Below are 15,094 nucleotides of genomic sequence, written 5' to 3'. Positions count from 1 at the left end.
TGATGCATAGTAAACACTCAATAAATTTCTTAAATGAGTTGGAAGAATGTAATTAAAAGCTATACAGATTGTATTACAAAGTTCCAGAGCTGTTACCCATTTCTACTCCAAACTGGTCCTAAATCAGTCATTAGTTTAAATTAAAATATATTTTTCAAAAATAATTAGGGTTTCAAAACACCACTTAGCATGAAGAACTTATTTTTAATGGAATTTTGAATTATTTAAAATAGAACTAAGCAATCATGAAAGCATGCTTTGAACACTTTTTTTTTACCCTTGGAAGAAAGTACAGCCTTCTACCTATTTTTCATCTCTATTTGTAGTTGTCACTAGACATTAACATATCTTGTCAGACACAAAACTAGATATTGGTATAAATAAATGAGAACATAACTACCACTCAGATATTCAAATCCAGTAAAAGAGGCAGACATGAAAAATCTTATATTGAGCTATCCAAAGTTTGGTCTTTCAATATTGGTCTATCAAAATGTGTTGATTTATGTTTAACAAGGCCTTCCCCCCTCCACTGTACTGTATTTTCCATTTCTGTTCTTGTTTTTACTTTTTTCCCCCTCTGTTTATTTGCCTAACTGAGCCACTGTCCTTGGGAGTGAAAGTTGCCACCACGGATGCTTTCTAATAAGCTGTTTATTTTCTCTTACAAATAAAATGGTAATGGTTTAAGGCTTACTTAGGTTATTAGTTGAGGTCCAAGTCTTGATTTAGAGGCTTCAGGAAAAGGCCATGCAATTTGTCCTGAGCTGTTGAGTTTGACTGAAGCCTAGCTCACCATCTGGCAGCCCTGTGGGTTCTGTCCCCCTTCCCCAGACCCAGCATGGGCTACATTGCTACCAAATGAGCAACTATTTTCCCTTCACTCAAAGGCGCCACTGCTCACTAAGCCAAATGCCTAGGGCAATATCCTTTTATTTATTCATGTGTGCATGCCTTCTCAGTTGCTGAGTTGTGTCCAGCTCTTTGCAACTCCATAGACTGTAGCCCGCCAGGCTCCTCTGTCCATGGGATTTTCCAGGCAAGAACAATGGATTGGGTTGCCATTTCCTTCTCTAGGGGATATTCCCAACCTAGGAACCGAACCTACATCTCCTGCATTGGCAGGTGAATTCTTTACCACTGCACCACCTGAGATGCCCCTTTATCTATTCATAGAGCCATCTTTCAGATTAGCACTTGCTCAGAGCTTTCAACACTTGGGAACATAGGCTGTGGAACATACATGAGCATGGAAGTTCCTGGTATAAAACAATAACAAGCTTTTCTTTTCTTTTACTCTCCTAAAATCTTATTTTTAAGTAACCTATTTTCATTTTTTACCCTTTTTGTGGTAATATTTTGAATATATTACTTACATATTTCATAATATTTTCCTTTTTAGGATTCTGGTTTTAAATGTTATGTTTAAACTTTTTGTAAATTACTTCCTAACATTTTTATGGAGTATATTTTCTATTTATTTAATATATTAATGCTATTTAGAATATTATATAATATATTTTAATTTTAAGGAATAAGTCTCATTACATTCAGTGGAATTAGTCATAATTTGTGGTTTAGTATTATTACCTTCCATATCTAGTTTGTATTGATTATCTCTAAGACTATCTTAATTCCCTCATGGAATATTAATTTCACTTCATTCCTCATTATATTTATTGATAGTATAGTCAGAATGCATAAGTTCTGTGGGAAGTGCCAACATCTGAATTAAAGGAGCTTTGATGACACGCCTTACATTAACCCTTCAAGCTCGTCCAAAAGTTGTCTTATTCTCTTCAGTACATAATTCCTATAACCAGGAACTATACCCAGAACTGAATTTTCATTTTACCAACAAGAACTAGGATTAATGTTCTTGGAAATAGCTCATTTCATCTTGCTTTATGAGCTTAGTTCAACAACTGGGCTTCTAACAGGAAAATCCTCTCAACACATAAACTTGGTCTCCCTACTTAGCCCATGACCTCCTTTAGAATAAAACTAGATTTTTTTCTTAAAAAGATATTGGAGAATACTTGCTTTACAATGGTGTGGTAGTTTCTGCTGCACAGAAAAATGAATCAGCTCTAGGTATATCCAAGAAAAGAGGGATATATTCTCATGCAAAACTAGATCTTAAGCTTGTTTCTAACTTATCAGCACTACATCATGTTCTGGTGTTTATCTATTTCTGTCATCCCAGTTAATTCAACATTTTGTTGTTCCCTAAACTTGCTACCTGAACAATGTACCTTAATCCTTCTAGTTGTGCTTGTTGAAGCTTACCTCTGTACTTGAGTAAATTATAGAGAATCCAAAATGCTATTGACTTACATATCATGTTCCTTTCTTTGTTGCAAATTCCAACATATTCTTGGTCTGAGCCTGCCCAAATTGTAAATTCAAGGAGAGTGAATTTTTTAAAATCCAGCATTTCAGTTGGATTACTATTGTGGGCTATATTAAATTTGCCATATACTTTTGAAAACAAGTTTCACATTAATGCTTTGAATTTCAGCTAATCTGCTGATGTTTTTCAACTTAGTTTTAATCTAAATGATTTTAGAAGTGGATATCACTTTAACTTATATAAGTTTGTAAGTCATTAATCTTCATATTAAAATGGTACACCTAAAACTGATTATAGATTTTATTAAATGGATTCTATCTCTAGAGCAGTTGTACTGAAACAAAAGTGATAGAAATATTAATATGTTCTACTGAGATGAGAAATATAATTCCTACTCTAAAATGTAGTTCTCCTGACCATGACCTTTGAGAAGACATAGCATTTGATAGATAATATGAAACATAATATTTTAAATACATTTTAAACTTTAGCAATTTTAATTGCATTTTGCTTATCCAAAATTGCCAGTGTGCTTGCTTATCTGCTATTCTAATAGATAATAGTAGTTTGACACTATCTTTTACAAATGCTAAACAAAGATTTATTTGTAAAATTGAAATCAGAGGGTTTCTCTGGTATTCAGATAATATAACATTGTTCTTTTATATAGATAATCTTTGCCTAAATGTGCCAGCATAGAAGGGATTCTACAGAAATGCTTTTGTACACTGACAAGTGTAGCTACTGTTGTCGGGTTGCCATTAAAGCTCATATAGTCATACTGTCAAGTTGTTAGAGTCCCCATCTATACAAATTGCAATCATAGTTTACTAAGAGTAGAGATGCTTCTTAAGTGCCTATGAACATAGTGTTTTAGATGGAGTATAAATATAATACTCTCTCTGCATGAAAGTAATACACTGCAGTACTTCTATACACAAATTTAAATTGATCCACCTATAGACTCTGTCTTCCCTGCTTGGGGCTTGCTTCCCTGGTAGCTCAGATGGTAAAGAATCTGCCTGCAATGCAGGAGACCCAGGTTTGATTCCTGGGTTGGGACGATTCCCTGAAGAAGGAAATGGCAACCCATTCCAGTAGTCTTACCTCAAGGATTTCATGGACAGAGGAGCCCGATAGGCCACAGTTCATGGGGTCACAAAGAGTCGGACATGACAGAGTGACTAACACCCACTCACAAACTCTGAGCTCAGAGTTTAGTGAGGGGATGTATTTTTGTTTTTTAAGCTTGTGTTATTTTTTAATCAAGTGACTTGGAACTTGGAAGCTCTGTACAGTACTGAATGTGCTTCCCTTCTCTGTGGTCCCAGGCACATGTACAACATTCTCATCACTCCCTGGACGTCTTAGACGTTGTCCCTTGGACAATGCTGCTCTCTCTTTTCGGTCACAGTCGAGAGGGTAGGTGGAACAGGCCACACTGATTCTATGTCATGCTCTCCTGTCATGCCTTGCAAGAATAACACATGGAACTTTCTGAATGGAAATATTGGGACATTTTAAAGGGGTGGAGGGGTTACAAAGTGAGAATGTAAATGTTAAAATCAAGTGCTGAATAAACTTTCCTTAGAAATAAATTCAGCCATTAACAAGAGGTTAATGTTTTAGTACCTACTCAGGCTCTTTGCACTCAGATATGCTGCATTCCTCTCAAACTCCCTTCAAATCTTCATCCTATTTTGAAAAACACTGTCATTCCTGCTTCCGCAAGGACTACATTTTCTGAAGTTCAAATCATTCAGTTAGGATTAGCACTCAGGGAAGGCACCGGCAGACCGTTTCAGCTGGTCATGATGGTCATCACTCCTGATTCCACAGGAACGCAGAGCTAGAGACATTGGTATTCCAAACCCCAGGCCTGAGGATGAGTTTTATGTCTCCAGATATACATTGTGGAACACACACACACACCCCCCATACACCTTTCAAGAACTGCCTGATGGTTGCTGCCTGGAATTCCTGGATGTTGGTCCCTAAGCAAGATGCTATCCTCTTGTCTCTCCACAGTCACAATTAGGAGGTAAAAAGGGATATAACCTCAGATACATAAGGTGAAGATGGGAAAAATTTTCCTAACTCCTTGGAGAATGGTAAGATGCATTCCTTTTCCATGCTATCAATAAATCTCATGTTTCTTTAGTTCTTCCATGGAAAATGATAATTATTCTAGTAAATTATTGAATAAATAACTAGTAAAGTTGCTTGTCTTCAGTATTGATCAGCAATGAGGGGGCTGACTAATCGATTTTTGCCTAATATAATTCCAGGCTGTGACTACAGTATTCTTACTTTGAGATACTCCTTCAATTTAACTTGTTTAGGCTGACTTGTCTCTTATGACCATTTATGTCTACTATGTTCTAGGGCTCTACTAGCTGCTGGAGAGGCAGAGATAGAAAAAAAAAACTTTCAATAATGAGTTTAGAATTGAAAGGAGGAAGTAGATAAGTAAATTGGCAATTTTAATATGATGGGCTGCATATATAATAAACATGATAAACAATATATTATGAAAGAGACTATGCCACATTAAGGAAACAAAAGAGCAAAAAGGGATCTTTTTGCTAGATGAGGCTGAGAGATAAACAAAAGGCAGATCATTAGGACTTTATTGCTGAGGATGTCAGAAAGATAAAGTTTCAAGCAGCAGCAAGCAAATAATGTTGAATAAATATTCTAGCAGTTAGATAACCTAAGGCTATTTAAGAGTTGACTTTACAGGGGAAGTTTTCAAAGAGAGTAAGAGAGGATTTAAAAATAAAATTTGAGTCTCAGGTCTGGTCCATTTGGCCAATGTGATCGTTTACCAATAATAAAAAGACAATACAAGAGTGGAAGAAAGTGTACAGAAGTTGACGAGCTTAGCAGAAAAGAAAATAACATATTCAATATTTTGATGCATTAAATTTGATACACCTAGAATATATCCAAATTGAGCTGTCTTGCAGATACATAAATATGTAGTAAAAATTCTCATAACTGAAATAATCAGAGCTGGTTTGTGGTCAGTTATTTGACTGAAGTGGAAAACACACATTATGGAACGGATGCACACTGGGATAGCCCAAACATCGTATATTAATCCATTATCTTATTGGGTATTAAATTCACCAATATTGTACTATAAGCCCAAGGCCTTTTCCCTGAATATTTTTTCTACCCATTGAAGTTATGAGGTCATCTTTTCTCGTATAAGTAAAGTGATAGTCGCTCAGTCATGTCCAACTCTTTGTGATCCCATGAACTGTAACCTGCCAGGCTCTTCTGTCCATGGGATTCTCCAGGCAAGAACACTAGAGTGCGTAGCCATTCCCTTCTCCAGGGGATCTTCCCAACCCAGGGACTGAACTGGGTCTCCTGTGTTGCAGGCAGATTCTTTATTGTCTGAGCCACCAGGGAAGCATCCATTGTAAACTATGGATTTTAGTAAATAATAGTATATCAATATTGATTCAGCAATTGTAACAAATATACCACACTAATGCATGCTGTTAATAATTGGGAATTGTGTGATAGTGAAGGGATCTGTATGAGAACTCTCTGTATCACCTGCTCAATTTTTCTGTAATTATTTAACTGTTTTATAAAAAGTCCATTAATTAAGTACAGACACACACAAGCACACCACACACACCTTTACAACTAATTTAGCATGTGATCTTGGAAATATCTCTCTTTACTTCAATTTACTTGTCAATAAACTTGGATTGTTAAAACAGATTTCATATGAAGATTAATTTAAAATGTAAGAATGTCAAATATATCAATGTAATATAAAAGAAAATTACTGAACTTCAGTTAATATTAATTTACTCCATACATGTCCATATATTATTACACCCATTTATCTCTATCATGGAGAATTTATTCAACTGAAAGTTACCATACCAAAAATAAAATCTCAATTTCATAAGATACAAACAATAAGGAAGATTTATTATCTCATAAAGCAGAATTAACATGGATAAGAAGTGGTCACCATAAAAAAATGGCTATTGGATAGACATCTAGGAGGTATCCTATAAAAATTTTTGTTTCATGCAACCTTCTGGCATTATGTGAAATATGGTCTTATCACTATAATTTGTTTTAAAATTGACTCAAGAATGAATATATTTTGCCCCTTGCTTGACAACTTTGTAGGGTCACAATGTCTACAATGTTCTTTATTTCAATCTGCCCATCTAATTTTGCCACCAGAGAGAGAACAGTGCTTTTGTTGACACACAGGTGTACCTGATTTTCAATCATATTATTTCTGCAGAATCTCAGTTGGGGGTACTAGAGATTTATGGTAAAGGCAGAAATTATTATTAAAGCCATTCTACTTTTCTAGGATCATCATGAGACTACAGATAAAAAAGAGTAAAAGCTATATTGCTTTTCTTATAAACAATAATTTTTCTGAGTGGCTATGACCAATGTTATTATTGCCACTCATTCATAATCTATTTTATGCCCAGACTAACTGTCAGGGTACAAAATTGCTTCAGGTCAAAGTTAATAAGTTAGAATTGTGGAATACAAATTTATATTTCAGATGAACTGAATCACTATTAAATTCTGTTTTATAAATTATAAATGTCAACAAAGAATCACTTAATATTTACTGTAGACAAGTAATCATTGTACAAAGCATCTAAGGTAGCCCATATCTTGAATCTGGAGGGTATCAGAATGTAATACATATTATGTACTAGCTATTATTCCAGACGTATGTTCTCTTTAAAAAAGAAAAACTGCAGTCAGTTATTTTAAATTTAAGATTTCTTATTAAGTTTTCCAGAATTAGGACATACAGTGATGGATGGAGATATAATTTAGAGCAAATAATGTAAGTCCTTACAAAATATGGTCATTCATTTAAAGATCACTTAATTCAGCTGTCTGATTATAATAGGAAAAATCTCTAAATCACAGGAAGATTTCCTTGTTAAATATCATGTGACAAGTTACCGTAGTAGCTAGGAAATAAACATGTTCCTGACCCACTCCCAAGTTAGTGTTTTTGTTTGTTTGTTTCCCTACAAGAATATAACCTACCATCCTAAAAAATGAATGAAGAAAATACATTAATTCGTGGTCAGTGGTCTGGAAAGGAACTTTCCAAACATCTCAACTATCTTTGCCCTTTCTTTCATTGTTTGTAGGTGCTATTTCCGATTTCTATCTCTGTTCTCATATATCTATTGGAATTTTTAAGAAGTGAGAGCTCTTCAGTAGGCTTCAGAAGTGACCATTAAAGAAGAGAATCTGAACACAATCTGTTCTGACACATCCACCTGCCTCGACATGGCAGTGGATGACATGTGAGCTGTGAGCTCCATCACTCAGTCGTGTCTGACTCTTTGTGACCCCAGGGACCATAGCCAGGCAGGCTCCTCTGTCTATGGGATTGTCCAGGCAGGAGTACTGGAGTGGATAGCCATTCCCTTCTCCAGGGCATCTTCCTGACACAGGGATTGAATCCATGTCTCCTGCATTAGCAGGTGGATACTTTACTACTGAGCCACCTAGAAGCCCATAATAATGGACAGCAGAGTCTTAATTATCTATAAATAAGAAAAATATTTATCTTTAAATATTTTGCCATGGCCTCAACATTACTTGACACCTTGGAATTGTTAGGCCTGTTTTTTATAAATACATAAATCATATAAATGCAATTAAAGAAAAATGCTGCATTAAATAAAGTTATTTTTTGTAAGTTTCTTCCTGTTGTGAATAAGCAATGTATTTATTCTAATACAGAAATAATTTTTGCCCAAATATTTTAGGTTAATACTTTCTTTATTTTTAATTATACTTTATTCATGGATAGTGGAGCAAAGATGATTAGAGAAAGTGACCAAAATAAACAAGAATAATGTAAACCAACAATAAAATAGTTTACACGAAATCTTTTCAGTCAAGGGCTGTGAAAGGTCTGATTTAACCTACTTAAAAGATAACAAGGTACCTGTAACAGGTTCATGGATTCTGGTGGAAGACAGGAGACTTAGAGATGAAGGGCAATGCTTCTCATTCAGGGCAATAGCATTAGCCTGAGTATCAGCATTTTGTTGCAGCCTTCCCTACTCCCCATTCTGGCAGATCCATGTGAAACACAGACATGCAGATTTATCTGCTCATGGTTGGTTGCACTGAAGAAGAGGAACACTGAGCTTAGAGAAACAGATTTTCTTTTAATGATTAACAGTAAGCATGCTTTCTCTTTTCTCCGGGGAGAGGAAATATAGTTTTTTTCCAAGTTTGTTCACTATTCAAACATTATTTAAAAAATTTCAGAAACAAAAGCACTCTGTACCTCACTTATAAGGCATACAAAAATGTGAGAGATACCTGGAGAATTGTTTTTCAACACCTTCTACCTTATAAAAATGTTTTCTTAAGACCTCCTTCTAAGATAGAGTAATTCTTTGAAACTTTCGGATGCGGAGAGTGGGAAAGTCAAAGAAATCCCACTTGAAGAATAAGTAGTATTATACAATTCTAATGAGGTAAGCTACAGAAGAAAAAAATAATCAGTGTTCCAGACACTGGGATTTCTTCTTTTCCTCTTTATATGTACCACTCCCCTGGCTTCTTTGTAACTTTATTTCTAAAGGTATGCACTATCAATGCTTTTCAGAAAACTTCCCTTAGGATACTGATGCCACTTTGCCTCCACTTGCAGAGTTGAAAGAGGCTGAGAGTTTGCGTTTCCTGATGGCTGCTCTTAGCCAGTGATTGACTGGTGCTTGAATTGAAAGCTCGCTATGCTGCTAATCAAGAAAAACACTGCAGCGAAGCCTACACTTCCAAGTTTGCCTGAGGGATCAGCTATATTTGCCCTCCATAAGATTTTCTGGAAATAATATTCTTTCTAACTTCTATTTCCCTTTATGTTTTCCCCATTACCTTCCTAGGTTCTCCTGAGAGCACTTTTTTAGCAAATCATCTTCACAAAAAGTCTTGTTTTAGATTTTACTTCTCATTAACTATGAAAAAGCAGGGAGGAAAGATTAAAGAGAATGATAGCTTGTTGTTTAGTCACCAAGTCGTTCGACTCTTTGCGACTCATGGACTGCAGCATGCCAGGCTTCCCTGTCCATCACCATGTCCTGGAGTTTGCCCAAGTTCATGTCCATTATTAGTCTTGTCCATTATTAGCTACCACTACTGACTGCTTATTATTTTCCAACACTGTGTAAGCCCTTGGTTTGATTGTCATAACAACTCTGTGAGGGAAGTATCCTTATTATTGCATTTTACTTAGGAGAAAGAGAGATTCAGAGAGGTTAATTTGCCCAAGTCCCATTGATTATAAGTGGTAGAGCCCAGTTCTGAAGCCATTTTCATCCAAAGACTGTGTGTCTAAATGCTATGGAGATTAGGAAATCCAGTTTAAATTTCATTCTTCTGAATTTTGCTCTTGAACAAAAAAAGCAGTGCTGAAGAATATTTTCATGAACCTTCTTGTTAAAATATTAAGTCAAGCATGTGCCCATGAAGGTATTTTTAGCAGTGACTCTGTTCATGGATGCTTCCCAGATGCTACTGATGTCTGATGTCACTCTATTCTATAGTCACATACTCCAACTAAGAGCAACTTTATAATCAGTGTTCTTCAAATGTTATGGTGATTGAAAATGCAAGAATCCTTGGATCCACCAAGAGGTAGGAATCCTTGAGTGAAGCATATAGAACATCCAGATCTACTGGTTTTAAACCTACAGATTTTGATGGGACAAGTTCGCTATATAGCTGAGACAACTGCAACTGCATTATGGAACTGAATTATGGAAAGTCAAAGGAGGTGAAAGAGAGCAGCAATTAACACTTAAAAACAGATATTAATTCAACCTAATGTAGTGATGTATTGGAAAATGTTTGTAAATTCAGTTTCAGTATTCCAGTGTTGTTCTTCTGCTCTATACTCTCATTGTGTTTTCTGTTTTAGAAAATGTTAGATCACCTAACCTATATTTAAAGCCTCTAATGAGGTCCCCAACTTTCCTGCATACTGCAATAGAGGTAGCTCTGTGAGTAGAGGCTACTCTGATGAACTGCTTTAAAGTCTCCAAGAACACAGACTTTGAGCCCAGGGATGCTCCAAACATGCATTCATAGCTTTATATTAGTATGTAAGGAATGTTGTGTGCTCAGTCGCTCAGTTGTGTCCAAATTTTTGCAACCCCGTAGACTGTAGCCTGCCAGGCTCCTCTGTCCATGGGATTTTCCAGGCAAGAATACTGGAGTGGGTTGCCATTTCCTTCTTCAAGGGATCTTCCCGACCCAGCGATCAAACCCATGTCTCTTGTGTCTTCTGCATTGGCAAGCAGTTTCTTTACCACTGAGTCACCTGGGAAGCCAATGTGAGGAATATAAATTGCAAATAATTCAGTTCAGTTCAGTTCAGTCGCTCATTTGTGCCTGACTCTTTGTGATCCCATGTGCTGCAGCATGACGGCTTCCCTGTCCATCACCAACTCCAAATTGACTAATATATGGCATAATTAATTGACAAACTGTCACATTTTCAACTATTTATCATAATGTAGGACTTACTGTTTTGTAAAAATTAAAACTATTTTTATAGTTTTTTACATAGCCTTATTGTTTATATAATGAAAATCAATGTATCTATAAAAAATACATTTAATTAAAAATAACCATTTGCAATTGGATTGTCTTTTGATAATACGCAGAATAGACTATTTTTTAAAATAGTCTTTACAACCATAGTTGCATCTTTTTTTTTTTTTTTTTTGCATTTCATAGATATTCCAAAAGCATTTGCTTACCCTTTCTTGCCCACAATTTTCTCTTAAACTTACTGCAATCTGCCCTCTATGCTCACCATTCTAGTAAAATTGCTATATTAAAACTGATAAACAAAAATTACTTAGGCCATTAAATGAAAAATGCATGGTTCTCTTTTATGAAAGCACCTAGTGATATTGACAATTCTTAACATACTTAATTTTTTACTTAAAATTGTCTTTTGCCATTTTCCCCATGGTCTATGTTTCTCTAGTTTACACTCTACCTCTGTGGAATCCTCTCTGTTTCCTCCACAGTTTCTTTTTCCTCTTTCCAAGCTTCAATGTTGCTTGTATTCTAATTTCAGGATCCATTTCTCTCTTTATACATTCTCCTTGGGGCTAATCTCAAGACTTCCAAGACTTTAATTAAAATCATCAGGGTGAAAATTTCAAGATAACTTTTTAATAGAAATTTTTTTCATAGATATCTCTCTTGAACTTTATCTCTTTTGAACTGTGTAGTAGTTTCTCTTTTAAAAGATCTGTATTTCCATCTCAGAGTGATTAAATTCTTCATTTTCTATGAAACTGAAGCCCAAGGCATAACGGGAACCTATTCTACATGATGTCATTGTAGTTATCTTCACTGTGGTTGATAATTTGCTTACCAAGATTCATATTTATTTGTTATCAAATTGCTTTGCACATGTTGCATTATTACTACAAGTACATAATTTAATTCAGTAGTAAGTCAAATGATGAAACTTGAGTAGAAGGAGATCAAGTTTATTCCTACAACTATGAAATTTAATTCTTTAGAAATTCAAATTAAGGTGAGTTGCTAAATAAATGATGTCAAGTATGGCATGGGTATGGTAATAATGTAATACTGGAGAAAAATAAATAGGTAAAAGAAATATATTGTTTTGTTCAGGAGTGCACTTTAAATAAATGTCTAGAAGTCATGGATTGTTTGACTGCAGATTATACAAGAAAGGGCTTTCCTGGTGGCTCAGACAGTAAAGAATCTGCCTGCAATGAGGGAGATTTACACACCATTATATGAATATACCACAGTCTGTTTATGTGTGCTAAGTCACTTCAGTTATGTCCTACTCTTTGTAATCCCATGAAGTGTAGCCTGCCAGGCTGCTCTGTCCATGGAATTCTTCAGGCAAGAATACTGGAGCAGGTTGCCATTTCCTTCTTCAGGGGACCTTTCCGACACCCAGGGTCTGTTTATATAGCTAAGGGCATATTAGTTGCTTCCTGTTTTGGGTGATTATACTGCTGTAAGCATTCACATGCAGGTTTTTGTATAAGCAGATCTTTTCAACACCATTGGCTTTCTATTCTGTTCTATTGATCTATATGTCTGTTCTTTTGCCAGTACCACACTATGTAGATTACTGTAGCACTTGTCTGATAGCTCAGTTGGTAAGAATCTGCCTACAATGCAGGAGACCCTGGTTCGATTCCTGGGTCGGGAAGATCCCCTGGAGAAGGGATAGACTACCCACTCTAGTATTCTTGGTCTTTCCTTGTGGGTCCACTGCTAAAGAATCTGCCTACAATTTGGGAGACCTGGGTTTGATCCCTAGGTCTGGAAGATCCCTTGGAAAAGGGAAAGGCTAACCACTCCAGTATTCTGTACTAGAGAATTCCATGGACTATAGAGACCATGGGGTCACAGAGAGTTGGACACAACTGAGCGACTTTCACTTTCACTTTAAAGTCAAGTAGTCATTTCTCCAACTTTCTTCTTCAGAATTGTGTTGACCATTCTGGATCTTTTGCTTTCCATATAAAATTTAGAACGACATTGTCAGTATACCCAAAATAACTTGCTGGCATTTTGATTGCAAGGTGCTAAATGTATAGATCATGAGGGGAAATTGACATCTAAATAATATTGTGTCTTCCTACCCATGAATATAAAAAATCTATTTATTTAGACCATCTTGATTTCTTTAAACTGGACTTTGTAACTTCCATCTATAAATCCTGTATTTATTTGTCAAATTTATACAGAGATATTTCTATTTGTATTGTGCTAATGTAAGTAGTTGCTATTGACTGAATCATGTCTCTCAAAAATTCATAGGTTGACGCTCTAACAGACACTGTGACTGTATCTGGAGATGGTACCTTTAAGGAAATAATTAAGGTTAAATGAGGCTATAAGAAGTGGGTCTTCTTCCAACCAAACTGATAGCCTTATAAAAATTGGAAAAATGTCAGGAGTATGTACACAAAGAGAAAAAGCCATGAGAAGATGCAATGAAAAGACCGCTACCAGTCAAGGAGAGAGTTCTCAGGAGAAACCACCTCTCCCAGCACCTTGATCTTTGACTTCCAGCCTCCAAAACTATGAGAAAATAAATTTATATTGTTAAAGCCCTTCCATGTGGTATTTTGTTATGGTGACCTGGATGTCTAATAAATGATGTTTTGTTCTTAATTTCAAATTTCAATTACTCATTGTTGGTATTTAGAAAAGTAATTAATTTTTTTAATTTATTGACTTTTCATTGAAGGATAATTGGCTTACAATATTGTGTTGGTTTCTGCCAGACATCAACATATACATGCCATAAGTACACATGTCGCCTCCTCTTGAATCCTTCCCACCTTCCACCCCATCCCCCTCTTCTAGGTTTTCATAGAGCCCTGGTTTGAGTTCCCCGGTCATACAGCCAATTCCCACTAGCTACACTTTTTACATATAGTGATGTGTATGTTTCCATGCTTCTCTTTTCATTCGCCCCATCCTCACTTTCCCTGTCCCCTGCAATTGACTGTTAAATACTAACCTTAAACACTACAATTTCACTACAATCGTTTGTTAGAACCAGGAATTTTTTGTGATTGATAAGGATCTTCTACATACACAATCACAGCATTTGTGAGCAAGAAGTTTTATTTCTTCTTCCCCAATCTTCATATCTTAACTTCCTCTCCTTGCCTTATTGCATTAACTAGAACTAGTGGTACCATGTTGAATAAAAGTCCTAGAGGGGGTTATCCTTGCCTGTTTGTTTGCATGTTGCCTTTTTTTCAGGAGCAACTTTAGCATATTACTCATAATGATTTTAAATTCTCTAAATTCACTCTAAAATCAGTTTCATATCTCACTCTGATTCTGATGCTTTGTCTCATGTCTTTTTATCATGTGTTATATTTTGCTGTTGCTGTTATTGTTGAGAATTGCACATAATTTATCAGGTAATGTGAGTTACCTGATAATTTATGTTAATCTGGAAAGGTGCCAAACTGTGTTTAATATTTTCTATAGATGCAGGTGCCAGAGGACTCAGTCTCTTCATATGTAATTTTATCTCTCTATTTTCTTTGGATTTCCTTAAGAACTTCTTAAATGGTGTCCATATCTTACAGCTCTTTCAGTAATAATCCACCGTTATTATTCTGAAGCCCTGTTGATGTGGTGTTAAGATATGGGCAAAGAGAAACATAAAATGTCTTAGAGTTAAATCTCAGTTTTAGTTGGCCTGAGTTACTGGGCTAAGATGCAGAAGCATTTCAAAACCTTTTTCATCCCCCTGTACATAAGCTGTAATGGACAGAGGAGTTGGGAGCTGTCTAATTGCCCTTCCTCCAAGTCAGATAATGCTCTGGTAAAGTAGTTTCCCCTGCAGGGAAAACTTCTGTTATAGAGACAGCTCTAGGCATATTTCAAAATGCTTACTTATTTTCTAGGTATATTTCAAAATGGATACTTTTCTCCTCCTCCTGACTGAAATATTTCTCCAGTTTTTACAGTGAGCTACTGGCGGGGTTGGTAGAGGTAAAATTCATAAAATTTCAGGGGGACCCCTCTAAGAGTTCTAGTCCCCGAGGAGTTCTAGTCAAGCTACTGTCAAGTCCATGGGGTTGCATAGAGTTGGACATGACTAACCGAGTAGCACTAACACTGTCAAATTAGTACATCCTCAGCCTGCACAAATTCTTCAAA

The sequence above is a fragment of the Dama dama genome, chromosome 33, assembly GCF_033118175.1.
Source record: "Dama dama isolate Ldn47 chromosome 33, ASM3311817v1, whole genome shotgun sequence".
In the NCBI taxonomy this organism is placed as follows: Eukaryota; Metazoa; Chordata; class Mammalia; order Artiodactyla; family Cervidae; genus Dama; species Dama dama.
This window is presented reverse-complemented; position numbering follows the sequence as displayed.